Source organism: Oncorhynchus masou, chromosome 30, assembly GCF_036934945.1.
Source record: "Oncorhynchus masou masou isolate Uvic2021 chromosome 30, UVic_Omas_1.1, whole genome shotgun sequence".
NCBI lineage: Eukaryota > Metazoa > Chordata > Actinopteri > Salmoniformes > Salmonidae > Oncorhynchus > Oncorhynchus masou.
In genome coordinates this window covers 71,230,841-71,243,699 of record NC_088241.1, presented here as the reverse complement: position 1 = coordinate 71,243,699, position 12,859 = coordinate 71,230,841, and the positions used below count along the sequence as shown (strand labels likewise).

Sequence of the window (12,859 nt, the reverse complement as noted above, 5' to 3'; positions counted from 1 at the left end):
CTACTACTGATGTGTTCTGGTGTATTGTTAGGTATCTACTGATGTGTTCTGGTGTATTGTTAGGTATCTACTGACTGATGTTCTGGTGTATTGTTAGGTATCTACTACTGATGTGTTCTGGTGTATTGTTAGGTATCTACTGATGTGTTCTGGTGTATTGTTAGGTATCTACTGATGTGTTCTGGTGTATTGTTAGGTATCTACTGATGTGTTCTGGTGTATTGTTAGGTATCTACTGATGTGTTCTGGTGTATTGTTAGGTATCTACTGATGTGTTCTGGTGTATTGTTAGGTATCTACTGATGTGTTCTGGTGTATTGTTAGGTATCTACTACTGATGATGTGTTCTACTGATGTGTATTGTTAGGTATCTACTACTGATGTGTTCTGGTGTATTGTTAGGTATCTACTGATGTGTTCTGGTGTATTGTTAGGTATCTACTGATGTGTTCTGGTGTATTGTTAGGTATCTACTGATGTGTTCTGATGTGTTCTGGTGTATTGTTAGGTATCTACTGATGTGTTCTGGTGTATTGTTAGGTATCTACTGATGTGTTCTGGTGTATTGTTAGGTATCTACTGATTGTTCTGGTGTATTGTTAGGTATCTACTGATGTGTTCTGGTGTATTGTTAGGTATCTACTACTGATGTGTTCTGGTGTATTGTTAGGTATCTACTGATGTGTTCTGGTGTATTGTTAGGTATCTACTGATGTGTTCTGGTGTATTGTTAGGTATCTACTGATGTGTTCTGGTGTATTGTTAGGTATCTACTACTGATGTGTTCTGGTGTATTGTTAGGTATCTACTACTGATGTGTTCTGGTGTATTGTTAGGTATCTACTGATGTGTTCTGGTGTATTGTTAGGTATCTACTGATGTGTTCTGGTGTATTGTTAGGTATCTACTGATGTGTTCTGGTGTATTGTTAGGTATCTACTACTGATGTTTCTGGTGTATTGTTAGGTATCTACTGATGTGTTCTGGTGTATTGTTAGGTATCTACTACTGATGTGTTCTGGTGTATTGTTAGGTATCTACTGATGTGTTCTGGTGTATTGTTAGGTATCTACTGATGTGTTCTGGTGTATTGTTAGGTATCTACTGACTGTTCTGGTGTATTGTTAGGTGATGTCTGGTGTATTGTTAGGTATCTACTACTGATGTGTTCTGGTGTATTGTTAGGTATCTACTGATGTGTTCTGGTGTATTGTTAGGTATCTACTGATGTGTTCTGGTGTATTGTTAGGTATCTGTTCTGGTGTATTGTTAGGTATCTACTGATGTGTTCTGGTGTATTGTTAGGTATCTACTGATGTGTTCTGGTGTATTGTTAGGTATCTACTGATGTGTTCTGGTGTATTGTTAGGTATCTACTACTGATGTGTTCTGGTGTATTGTTAGGTATCTACTGATGTGTTCTGGTGTATTGTTAGGTATCTACTACTGATGTGTTCTGGTGTATTGTTAGGTATCTACTACTGATGTGTTCTGGTGTATTGTTAGGTATCTACTACTGATGTGTTCTGGTGTATTGTTAGGTATCTACTACTGATGTGTTCTGGTGTATTGTTAGGTATCTACTGATGTGTTCTGGTGTATTGTTAGGTATCTACTGATGTGTTCTGGTGTATTGTTAGGTATCTACTGATGTGTTCTGGTGTATTGTTAGGTATCTACTGATGTGTTCTGGTGTATTGTTAGGTATCTACTGATGTGTTCTGGTGTATTGTTAGGTATCTACTGATGTGTTCTGGTGTATTGTTAGGTATCTACTGATGTGTTCTGGTGTATTGTTAGGTATCTACTACTGATGTGTTCTGGTGTATTGTTAGGTATCTACTGATGTGTTCTGGTGTATTGTTAGGTATCTACTACTGATGTGTTCTGGTGTATTGTTAGGTATCTACTACTGATGTGTTCTGGTGTATTGTTAGGTATCTACTACTGATGTGTTCTGGTGTATTGTTAGGTATCTACTGATGTGTTCTGGTGTATTGTTAGGTATCTACTGATGTGTTCTGGTGTATTGTTAGGTATCTACTGATGTGTTCTGGTGTATTGTTAGGTATCTACTGATGTGTTCTGGTGTATTGTTAGGTATCTACTGATGTGTTCTGGTGTATTGTTAGGTATCTACTGATGTGTTCTGGTGTATTGTTAGGTATCTACTACTGATGTGTTCTGGTGTATTGTTAGGTATCTACTACTGATGTGTTCTGGTGTATTGTTAGGTATCTACTACTGATGTGTTCTGGTGTATTGTTAGGTATCTACTGATGTATCTACTACTGATGTGTTCTGGTGTATTGTTAGGTATCTACTGATGTGTTCTGGTGTATTGTTAGGTATCTACTGATGTGTTCTGGTGTATTGTTAGGTCTATCTACTGATGTGTTCTGGTGTATTGTTAGGTATCTACTGATGTGTTCTGGTGTATTGTTAGGTATCTACTGATGTGTTCTGGTGTATTGTTAGGTATCTACTACTGATGTGTTCTGGTGTATTGTTAGGTATCTACTACTGATGTGTTCTGGTGTATTGTTAGGTATCTACTACTGATGTGTTCTGGTGTATTGTTAGGTATCTACTACTGATGTGTTCTGGTGTATTGTTAGGTATCTACTACTGATGTGTTCTGGTGTATTGTTAGGTATCTACTGATGTGTTCTGGTGTATTGTTAGGTATCTACTGATGTGTTCTGGTGTATTGTTAGGTATCTACTGATGTGTTCTGGTGTATTGTTAGGTATCTACTGATGTGTTCTGATGTTAGTTCTACTGATGTGTTCTGGTGTATTGTTAGGTATCTACTGATGTGTTCTGATGTGTTCTGGTGTATTGTTAGGTATCTACTACTGATGTGTTCTGGTGTATTGTTAGGTATCTACTGATGTGTTCTGGTGTATTGTTAGGTATCTACTACTGATGTGTTCTGATGTGTTCTGGTGTATTGTTAGGTATCTACTATGTGTTCTGATTGTTAGTTCTACTGATGTGTTCTGGTGTATTGTTAGGTATCTACTACTGATGTGTTCTGGTGTATTGTTAGGTATCTACTGATGTGTTCTGGTGTATTGTTAGGTATCTACTGATGTGTTCTGGTGTATTGTTAGGTATCTACTGATGTGTTCTGGTGTATTGTTAGGTATCTACTGATGTGTTCTGGTGTATTGTTAGGTATCTACTGATGTGTTCTGGTGTATTGTTAGGTATCTACTACTGATGTGTTCTGGTGTATTGTTAGGTATCTACTACTGATGTGTTCTGGTGTATTGTTAGGTATCTACTACTGATGTGTTCTGGTGTATTGTTAGGTATCTACTACTGATGTGTTCTGGTGTATTGTTAGGTATCTACTACTGATGTGTTCTGGTGTATTGTTAGGTATCTACTACTGATGTGTTCTGGTGTATTGTTAGGTTCTGATGTGTTCTGTATTGTTAGGTATCTACTGATGTGTTCTGGTGTATTGTTAGGTATCTACTGATGTGTTCTGGTGTATATCTACTGATGTGTTCTGGTGTATTGTTAGGTATCTACTGATGTGTTCTGGTGTATTGTTAGGTATCTACTGATGTGTTCTGGTGTATTGTTAGGTATCTACTACTGATGTGTTCTGGTGTATTGTTAGGTATCTACTATGTGTTCTGATGTGTTCTACTGATGTGTTCTGTGTATTGTTAGGTATCTACTGATGTGTTCTGGTGTATTGTTAGGTATCTACTGATGTGTTCTGGTGTATTGTTAGGTATCTACTGATGTGTTCTGGTGTATTGTTAGGTATCTACTACTGATGTGTTCTGGTGTATTGTTAGGTATCTACTGATGTGTTCTGGTGTATTGTTAGGTATCTACTGATGTGTTCTGGTGTATTGTTAGGTATCTACTGATGTGTTCTGGTGTATTGTTAGGTATCTACTGATGTGTTCTGGTGTATTGTTAGGTATCTACTGATGTGTTCTGGTGTATTGTTAGGTATCTACTACTGATGTGTTCTGGTGTATTGTTAGGTATCTACTGATGTGTTCTGGTGTATTGTTAGGTATCTACTGATGTGTTCTGGTGTATTGTTAGGTATCTACTACTGATGTGTTCTGGTGTATTGTTAGGTATCTACTGATGTGTTCTGGTGTATTGTTAGGTATCTACTACTGATGTGTTCTGGTGTATTGTTAGGTATCTACTACTGATGTGTTCTGGTGTATTGTTAGGTATCTACTGATGTGTTCTGGTGTATTGTTAGGTATCTACTGATGTGTTCTGGTGTATTGTTAGGTATCTACTGATGTGTTCTGGTGTATTGTTAGGTATCTACTGATGTGTTCTGGTGTATTGTTAGGTATCTACTACTGATGTGTTCTGGTGTATTGTTAGGTATCTACTGATGTTAGTTCTGGTGTATTGTTAGGTATCTACTACTGATGTGTTCTGGTGTATTGTTAGGTATCTACTGATGTGTTCTGGTGTATTGTTAGGTATCTACTGATGTGTTCTGGTGTATTGTTAGGTATCTACTGATGTGTTCTGGTGTATTGTTAGGTATCTACTACTGATGTGTTCTGGTGTATTGTTAGGTATCTACTACTGATGTGTTCTGGTGTATTGTTAGGTATCTACTGATGTGTTCTGGTGTATTGTTAGGTATCTACTGATGTGTTCTGGTGTATTGTTAGGTATCTACTGATGTGTTCTGGTGTATTGTTAGGTATCTACTGATGTGTTCTGGTGTATTGTTAGGTATCTACTGATGTGTTCTGGTGTATTGTTAGGTATCTACTGATGTGTTCTGGTGTATTGTTAGGTATCTACTACTGATGTGTTCTGGTGTATTGTTAGGTATCTACTGATGTGTTCTGGTGTATTGTTAGGTGTATCTACTGATGTGTTCTGGTGTATTGTTAGGTATCTACTACTGATGTGTTCTGGTGTATTGTTAGGTATCTACTATGTGTTCTGATGTGTTCTGGTGTATTGTTAGGTATCTACTACTGATGTGTTCTGGTGTATTGTTAGGTATCTACTACTGATGTGTTCTGGTGTATTGTTAGGTATCTACTGATGTGTTCTGGTGTATTGTTAGGTATCTACTGATGTGTTCTGGTGTATTGTTAGGTATCTACTGATGTGTTCTGGTGTATTGTTAGGTATCTACTACTGATGTGTTCTGGTGTATTGTTAGGTATCTACTGATGTGTTCTGGTGTATTGTTAGGTATCTACTACTGATGTGTTCTGGTGTATTGTTAGGTATCTACTGATGTGTTCTGGTGTATTGTTAGGTATCTACTGATGTGTTCTGGTGTATTGTTAGGTATCTACTGATGTGTTCTGGTGTATTGTTAGGTATCTACTACTGATGTGTTCTGGTGTATTGTTAGGTATCTACTATGTGTTCTGATTGTGTTCTGGTGTATTGTTAGGTATCTACTGATGTGTTCTGGTGTATTGTTAGGTATCTACTGATGTGTTCTGGTGTATTGTTAGGTATCTACTGATGTGTTCTGGTGTATTGTTAGGTATCTACTGATGTGTTCTGGTGTATTGTTAGGTATCTACTGATGTGTTCTGGTGTATTGTTAGGTATCTACTGATGTGTTCTGGTGTATTGTTAGGTATCTACTACTGATGTGTTCTGGTGTATTGTTAGGTATCTACTACTGATGTGTTCTGGTGTATTGTTAGGTATCTACTGATGTGTTCTGGTGTATTGTTAGGTATCTACTACTGATGTGTTCTGGTGTATTGTTAGGTATCTACTACTGATGTGTTCTGGTGTATTGTTAGGTATCTACTACTGATGTGTTCTGGTGTATTGTTAGGTATCTACTACTGATGTGTTCTGGTGTATTGTTAGGTATCTACTGATGTGTTCTGGTGTATTGTTAGGTATCTACTGATGTGTTCTGGTGTATTGTTAGGTATCTACTGATGTGTTCTGGTGTATTGTTAGGTATCTACTACTGATGTGTTCTGGTGTATTGTTAGGTATCTACTACTGATGTGTTCTGGTGTATTGTTAGGTATCTACTGATGTGTTCTGGTGTATTGTTAGGTATCTACTGATGTGTTCTGGTGTATTGTTAGGTATCTACTGATGTGTTCTGGTGTATTGTTAGGTATCTACTGATGTGTTCTGGTGTATTGTTAGGTATCTACTACTGATGTGTTCTGGTGTATTGTTAGGTATCTACTGATGTGTTCTGGTGTATTGTTAGGTATCTACTGATGTGTTCTGGTGTATTGTTAGGTATCTACTGATGTGTTCTGGTGTATTGTTAGGTATCTACTGATGTGTTCTGGTGTATTGTTAGGTATCTACTGATGTGTTCTGGTGTATTGTTAGGTATCTACTGATGTGTTCTGGTGTATTGTTAGGTATCTACTGATGTGTTCTGGTGTATTGTTAGGTATCTACTACTGATGTGTTCTGGTGTATTGTTAGGTATCTACTGATGTGTTCTGGTGTATTGTTAGGTATCTACTACTGATGTGTTCTGGTGTATTGTTAGGTATCTACTACTGATGTGTTCTGGTGTATTGTTAGGTATCTACTACTGATGTGTTCTGGTGTATTGTTAGGTATCTACTGATGTGTTCTGATTGTTAGGTATCTACTGATGTGTTCTGGTGTATTGTTAGGTATCTACTGATGTGTTCTGGTGTATTGTTAGGTATCTACTGATGTGTTCTGGTGTATTGTTAGGTATCTACTACTGATGTGTTCTGGTGTATTGTTAGGTATCTACTACTGATGTGTTCTGGTGTATTGTTAGGTATCTACTACTGATGTGTTCTGGTGTATTGTTAGGTATCTACTACTGATGTGTTCTGGTGTATTGTTAGGTATCTACTGATGTGTTCTGGTGTATTGTTAGGTATCTACTGATGTGTTCTGGTGTATTGTTAGGTATCTACTACTGATGTGTTCTGGTGTATTGTTAGGTATCTACTGATGTGTTCTGGTGTATTGTTAGGTATCTACTGATGTGTTCTGGTGTATTGTTAGGTATCTACTGATGTGTTCTGATGTGTTCTGGTGTATTGTTAGGTATCTACTACTGATGTGTTCTGGTGTATTGTTAGGTATCTACTACTGATGTGTTCTGGTGTATTGTTAGGTATCTACTACTGATGTGTTCTGGTGTATTGTTAGGTATCTACTACTGATGTGTTCTGGTGTATTGTTAGGTATCTACTACTGATGTGTTCTGGTGTATTGTTAGGTATCTACTACTGATGTGTTCTGGTGTATTGTTAGGTATCTACTGATGTGTTCTGGTGTATTGTTAGGTATCTACTGATGTGTTCTGGTGTATTGTTAGGTATCTACTGATGTGTTCTGGTGTATTGTTAGGTATCTACTGATGTGTTCTGGTGTATTGTTAGGTATCTACTGATGTGTTCTGGTGTATTGTTAGGTATCTACTACTGATGTGTTCTGGTGTATTGTTAGGTATCTACTACTGATGTGTTCTGGTGTATTGTTATCTACTGATGTGTATTGTTAGGTATCTACTACTGATGTGTTCTGGTGTATTGTATAGATGTGTTCTGGTGTATCTACTACTGATGTGTTCTGGTGTATTGTTAGGTATCTACTATTGATGTGTTCTGGTGTATTGTTAGGTATCTACTGATGTGTTCTGGTGTATTGTTAGGTATCTACTGATGTGTTCTGGTGTATTGTTAGGTATCTACTGATGTGTTCTGGTGTATTGTTAGGTATCTACTGATGTGTTCTGGTGTATTGTTAGGTATCTACTGATGTGTTCTGGTGTATTGTTAGGTATCTACTGATGTGTTCTGGTGTATTGTTAGGTGTCTATCTACTGATGTGTTCTGGTGTATTGTTAGGTATCTACTACTGATGTGTTCTGGTGTATTGTTAGGTATCTACTGATGTGTTCTGGTGTATTGTTAGGTATCTACTACTGATGTGTTCTGGTGTATTGTTAGGTATCTACTACTGATGTGTTCTGGTGTATTGTTAGGTATCTACTGATGTGTTCTGGTGTATTGTTAGGTATCTACTGATGTGTTCTGGTGTATTGTTAGGTATCTACTGATGTGTTCTGGTGTATTGTTAGGTATCTACTGATGTGTTCTGGTGTATTGTTAGGTATCTACTGATGTGTTCTGGTGTATTGTTAGGTATCTACTGATGTGTTCTGGTGTATTGTTAGGTATCTACTATGTGTTCTGGTGTATTGATGTGTTCTGGTGTATTGTTAGGTATCTACTGTGGTTCTACTACTGATGTTCTGGTGTTGTTACTGATGTGTTCTGGTGTATTACTGATTATTGTTAGTATCTACTGATGTGTTCTGGTGTATTGTTAGGTATCTACTGATGTGTTCTGGTGTATTGTTAGGTATCTACTACTGATGTGTTCTGGTGTATTGTTAGGTATCTACTACTGATGTGTTCTGGTGTATTGTTAGGTATCTACTGATGTGTTCTGGTGTATTGTTAGGTATCTACTGATGTGTTCTGAATGTATTGTTAGGTATCTACTACTGATGTGTTCTGGTGTATTGTTAGGTATCTACTGATGTGTTCTGGTGTATTGTTAGGTATCTACTGATGTGTTCTGGTGTATTGTTAGGTATCTACTGATGTGTTCTGGTGTATTGTTAGGTATCTACTACTGATGTGTTCTGGTGTATTGTTAGGTATCTACTGATGTGTTCTGGTGTATTGTTAGGTATCTACTACTGATGTGTTCTGGTGTATTGTTAGGTATCTACTGATGTGTTCTGGTGTATTGTTAGGTATCTACTACTGATGTGTTCTGGTGTATTGTTAGGTATCTACTACTGATGTGTTCTGGTGTATTGTTAGGTATCTACTGATGTGTTCTGGTGTATTGTTAGGTATCTACTGATGTGTTCTGGTGTATTGTTAGGTATCTACTGATGTGTTCTGGTGTATTGTTAGGTATCTACTGATGTGTTCTGGTGTATTGTTAGGTATCTACTACTGATGTGTTCTGGTGTATTGTTAGGTATCTACTGATGTGTTCTGGTGTATTGTTAGGTATCTACTGATGTGTTCTGGTGTATTGTTAGGTATCTACTGATGTGTTCTGGTGTATTGTTAGGTATCTACTGATGTGTTCTGGTGTATTGTTAGGTATCTACTGATGTGTTCTGGTGTATTGTTAGGTATCTACTGATGTGTTCTGGTGTATTGTTAGGTATCTACTGATGTGTTCTGGTGTATTGTTAGGTATCTACTACTGATGTGTTCTGGTGTATTGTTAGGTATCTACTGATGTGTTCTGGTGTATTGTTAGGTATCTACTACTGATGTGTTCTGGTGTATTGTTAGGTATCTACTACAGATGTGTTCTGGTGTATTGTTAGGTATCTACTGATGTGTTCTGGTGTATTGTTAGGTATCTACTGATGTGTTCTGGTGTATTGTTAGGTATCTACTGATGTGTTCTGGTGTATTGTTAGGTATCTACTACTGATGTGTTCTGGTGTATTGTTAGGTATCTACTACTGATGTGTTCTGGTGTATTGTTAGGTATCTACTGATGTGTTCTGGTGTATTGTTAGGTATCTACTACTGATGTGTTCTGGTGTATTGTTAGGTATCTACTACTGATGTGTTCTGTGTATTGTTAGGTATCTACTACTGTTCTGGTGTATTGTTAGGTATCTACTGATGTGTTCTGGTGTATTGTTAGGTATCTACTGATGTGATGTGTTCTGATGTGTATTGTTAGGTATCTACTGATGTGTTCTGGTGTATTGTTAGGTATCTACTGATGATGTTTCTGGTGTATTGTTAGGTATCTACTGATGTGTTCTGGTGTATTGTTAGGTATCTACTGATGTGTTCTGGTGTATTGTTAGGTATCTACTACTGATGTGTTCTGGTGTATTGTTAGGTATCTACTGATGTGTTCTGGTGTATTGTTAGGTATCTACTGATGTGTTCTGGTGTATTGTTAGGTATCTACTGATGTGTTCTGGTGTATTGTTAGGTATCTACTGATGTGTTCTGGTGTATTGTTAGGTATCTACTATTGATCTGTTCTGGTGTATTGTTAGGTATCTACTGATGTGTTCTGGTGTATTGTTAGGTATCTACTGATGTGTTCTGGGTATTGTTAGGTATCTACTGATGTGTTCTGGTGTATTGTTAGGTATCTACTGATGTGTTCTGGTGTATTGTTAGGTATCTACTACTGATGTGTTCTGGTGTATTGTTAGGTATCTACTGATGTGTTCTGGTGTATTGTTAGGTATCTACTGATGTGTTCTGGTGTATTGTTAGGTATCTACTACTGATGTGTTCTGGTGTATTGTTAGGTATCTACTACTGATGTGTTCTGGTGTATTGTTAGGTATCTACTGATGTGTTCTGGTGTATTGTTAGGTATCTACTACTGATGTGTTCTGGTGTATTGTTAGGTATCTACTGATGTGTTCTGGTGTATTGTTAGGTATCTACTACTGATGTGTTCTGGTGTATTGTTAGGTATCTACTGATGTGTTCTGGTGTATTGTTAGGTATCTACTGATGTGTTCTGGTGTATTGTTAGGTATCTACTGATGTGTTCTGGTGTATTGTTAGGTATCTACTACTGATGTGTTCTGGTGTATTGTTAGGTATCTACTACTGATGTGTTCTGGTGTATTGTTAGGTGTATTGTGATCTACTGATGTTTCTGGTGTATTGTTAGGTATCTACTGATGTGTTCTGGTGTATTGTTAGGTATCTACTGATGTGTTCTGGTGTATTGTTAGGTGTCTATCTACTGATGTGTTCTGGTGTATTGTTACTGATGTGTTCTGGTGTATTGTTAGGTATCTACTGATGTGTTCTGGTGTATTGTTAGGTATCTACTGATGTGTTCTGGTGTATTGTTAGGTATCTACTACTGATGTGTTCTGGTGTATTGTTAGGTATTACTGATGTGTTCTGGTGTATTGTTAGTATCTACTACTGATGTGTTCTGGTGTATTGTTAGGTATCTACTGATGTGTTCTGGTGTATTGTTAGGTATCTACTACTGATGTGTTCTGGTGTATTGTTAGGTATCTACTGATGTGTTCTGGTGTATTGTTAGGTATCTACTACTGATGTGTTCTGGTGTATTGTTAGGTATCTACTGATGTGTTCTGGTGTATTGTTAGGTATCTACTGATGTGTTCTGGTGTATTGTTAGGTATCTACTGATGTGTTCTGGTGTATTGTTAGGTATCTACTACTGATGTGTTCTGGTGTATTGTTAGGTATCTACTGATGTGTTCTGGTGTATTGTTAGGTATCTACTGATGTGTTCTGGTGTATTGTTAGGTATCTACTACTGATGTGTTCTGGTGTATTGTTAGGTATCTATCTACTGATGTGTTCTGGTGTATTGTTAGGTATCTACTATGTGTTCTGATGTGTTCTGGTGTATTGTTAGGTATCTACTGATGTGTTCTGGTGTATTGTTAGGTATCTACTACTGATGTGTTCTGGTGTATTGTTAGGTATCTACTGATGTGTTCTGGTGTATTGTTAGGTATCTACTACTGATGTGTTCTGGTGTATTGTTAGGTATCTACTGATGTGTTCTGGTGTATTGTTAGGTATCTACTACTGATGTGTTCTGGTGTATTGTTAGGTATCTACTGATGTGTTCTGGTGTATTGTTAGGTATCTACTGATGTGTTCTGGTGTATTGTTAGGTATCTACTGATGTGTTCTGGTGTATTGTTAGGTATCTACTGATGTGTTCTGGTGTATTGTTAGGTATCTACTGATGTGTTCTGATGTTAGGTTCTGATGTGTTCTTGTTAGGTATCTACTGATGTGTTCTGGTGTATTGTTAGGTATCTACTACTGATGTGTTCTGGTGTATTGTTAGGTATCTACTGATGTGTTCTGGTGTATTGTTAGGTATCTACTACTGATGTGTTCTGGTGTATTGTTAGGTATCTACTGATGTGTTCTGGTGTATTGTTAGGTATCTACTGATGTGTTCTGATGTTAGTTCTGATGTGTTCTGGTGTATTGTTAGGTATCTACTACTGATGTGTTCTGGTGTATTGTTAGGTATCTACTACTGATGTGTTCTGGTGTATTGTTAGGTATCTACTGATGTGTTCTGGTGTATTGTTAGGTATCTACTGATGTGTTCTGGTGTATTGTTAGGTATCTACTGATGTGTTCTGGTGTATTGTTAGGTATCTACTGATGTGTTCTGGTGTATTGTTAGGTATCTACTGATGTGTTCTGGTGTATTGTTAGGTATCTACTACTGATGTGTTCTGGTGTATTGTTAGGTATCTACTGATGTGTTCTGGTGTATTGTTAGGTATCTACTGATGTGTTCTGGTGTATTGTTAGGTATCTACTGATGTGTTCTGGTGTATTGTTAGGTATCTACTGATGTGTTCTGGTGTATTGTTAGGTATCTACTGATGTGTTCTGGTGTATTGTTAGGTATCTACTGATGTGTTCTGGTGTATTGTTAGGTATCTACTACTGATGTGTTCTGGTGTATTGTTAGGTATCTACTACTGATGTGTTCTGGTTTGTTAGGTATCTACTGATGTGTTCTGGTGTATTGTTAGGTATCTACTACTGATGTGTTCTGGTGTATTGTTAGGTATCTACTGATGTGTTCTGGTGTATTGTTATGATGTGTTCTGGTGTATTGTTAGGTATCTACTGATGTGTTCTGGTGTATTGTTAGGTATCTACTGATGTGTTCTGGTGTATTGTTAGGTATCTACTGATGTGTTCTGGTGTATTGTTAGGTATCTACTGATGTGTTCTGGTGTATTGTTAGGTATCTACTGATGTGTTCTGGTGTATTGTTAGGTATCTACTACTGATGTGTTCTGGTGTAT

The 12,859-nt window shown here is 37.3% G+C and overlaps 1 protein-coding gene across 1 annotated transcript in view; it reads right to left on the bottom strand.

Moving 5' to 3' along the window:
* Window positions 1-12,859, bottom strand: part of dlec1 (DLEC1 cilia and flagella associated protein) — a 197,118-nt gene that overhangs the window by 34,507 nt on the left and 149,752 nt on the right. The window lies entirely within an intron of this gene.